Raw genomic sequence first — 2500 nt, 5'->3', positions numbered from 1 at the left:
AATCGCAAGACATCTCGTATCTTCACGAACAAGCCCGCTTGGAGTGCACGCCCACACCGAGGTGCAAGCATTGTCCGCGCAAGCCCATTCGAGCATCAACTCGACACCCGCTCTCACTCCCTACCCGACGGACAAGCCCATCGTTATGGCCAAACCCCTCCACCAAGCACGAAGCAATTGCAAGACAAGCCCACTTGGAGTGCACGCCCACACCGAGGTGCAAGCATTGTCCAAGCAAAACCCATCCAAGAATGTCAATTTGACATCCCGCTCTCACTCCTTGCCCGACGTAGGGGCCCGGCATTCCATCGATTTTAACCAAACCCTTCCACCAAGCAAGAAGCAATCGCAAGACATCTCGTATCTTCATGAACAAACCCGCTTGGAGTGCACGCCGACACCGAGGTGCAAGCATTGTCCGCGCAAGCCCATCCGAGCATCAACTCGACACCCGCTCTCACTCCCCGCCCAACGGTCGGACGTGGCACTCCGATAAAACCCGTCCACCGAGCACAAAGCAATCGCAAGACATCTCATATCTTCACGAACAAGCCCGCTTGGAGTGCACGCCCACACCGAGGTGCAAGCATTGTCCGCGCAAGCCCATCCGAGCGTCAACTCGACACCCGCTCTCACTCCCTGCCCGACGGACAAGCCCATCGTTATGGCCAAACCCCTCCGCCAAGCACGAAACAATCGCCAAGACAAGCACACTTGGAGTGCACGCCCACACCGAGGTGCAAGCATTGTCCAAGCACGCCCATCCCGCTCTCACTCCTTGCCCGACGGTCGGATGTGGCACTCCGGCCGAACCCTTCGTCCACCAAGCACAAAGCAATCGCAAGTTATCTCGTCTCCTCACGAACAAGCCCGCTTGGAGTGCACGCCCACACCGAGGTGCAAGCATTGTCCGCGCAAGCCCATCCGAGCATCAACTCGACACCCACTCTCACTCGCCGCCGGCGGCCGGAGGTGGCACTCCGCCGGCGCCGACCCCCCAAGCATATGTGCCCATGATGGGCGCAATGTGCTTGAAGGGTCGGCGCCGCGGCATAGGGGTACCCCCGCGCCCCGCCCATGCAGGCAGGTCGCCCCCCTATATAGTACATTCTGGCTTTTTTGGGTCTGGCAGGCTTGCATATGAAAAAGCCGAAATGTCACACCATGCCATAAATCTTGATTGTGTTATTATTATGACCGGGACTTGATTGTATTATGTTTTAGACATTCAAATGAGTGTGGAAAACAAGTTTCATAATTTTTGAACCAACCAATAATATTTTATGAATTTTTATTGTTAAAAAATTAAAAATAATTTAAAAATAGTAAAACGTTTCCAAAAATACTAATTTTTGGAGGACATCCTTTGTTTACATTTTTTAGATCCCAGAAAAAATTTCATAACAATCCAAGCACTAGAACATAGGTTTGACATCACATTTGTGTGTTGAGTGGGCATTGCGGCACCCTGCGCGCGCGGCACCCTGCGCGCACGCCCCACGCAGACGCATGGCCATGCGGCGCGCGCGCCCATGGCCGTGCCGCATTCGTGCGCATGGGGGCGCGCATGCTGCATGCTCGGTGGGCATGTGGGCATGCACGGTGGGGGCACGGGTTTGTTCCAACAACCTCCATAGAGTTTTTTCCATGAATTCTAGACGTGGGTGGTCACGCCCAACGCAGACGCATGCTGCGCGCGGCTTGCGCGCACGTCCCACGTAGACGCCTGGGCATGCGGCGCGCGGACACACACCCGCAGACGCATGCCGCGCTTAGCACTCTGCGCGCACGCCCCACACACGCCCGAAGGGCATGGCGCATGGTGGGCACCCTAGGCGTTCGTGTGCAAGCCTCGGCCATGGGCATGCGGCGCGCGCCCCACACACGCCCCACTGCAGTCGCCTGGGCTTGCGGCGCACGCCCCACACACGCCCGTAGACGCATGGCGCGCGCGGCCCCCTGCGCGCACGCCCCCCGCAGACGCACGGGCATGCAGCGCGCGACTCACACAAACCCACTAACGCACGGCGCGCGCGCCCATGGCCGTGCTTTGTACTCGAAGGCCTCGGCCTTGGTCCTTGACTTGCACACGAGCACACTATCTTATTCTTGGGCATTCAAAGATGATTTGCTTCAACTTTTTTTCTAGTCCAAAGCCAACCCCTCACTAACACTTATGTTTTTCGTCCTTTTACATAAGATATGACCTCCATGGCAATTGGAAGAAATAAATGAGTTGTGTGTGGGTAGGGTCGAGATGAATCTCGGTGGATCTTGGCAACAAGGCTCATCTGCCACTTACAAGCCAAGCACGCACGCCCCTTAGACGGATCCCCACGCTCGCACAAGCATCGCGTGCGCGGCACCCTACGCGCACGCCCCACTGCAGTCGCATGGGCTTGCGGCGCGCGCCCCACGCCCGCAGACGCATGGCGCGCGCGGCACCCTGCGCGCACGCCCCCCGCAGACGCACGGGCATGCAGCGGGCGACCCACAGACG

The sequence above is a fragment of the Cucumis melo genome, unplaced genomic scaffold, assembly GCF_025177605.1.
Source record: "Cucumis melo cultivar AY unplaced genomic scaffold, USDA_Cmelo_AY_1.0 utg000501l, whole genome shotgun sequence".
Taxonomy (NCBI): Eukaryota; Viridiplantae; Streptophyta; class Magnoliopsida; order Cucurbitales; family Cucurbitaceae; genus Cucumis; species Cucumis melo.
Note: the sequence above shows the minus strand (reverse complement) of the source record.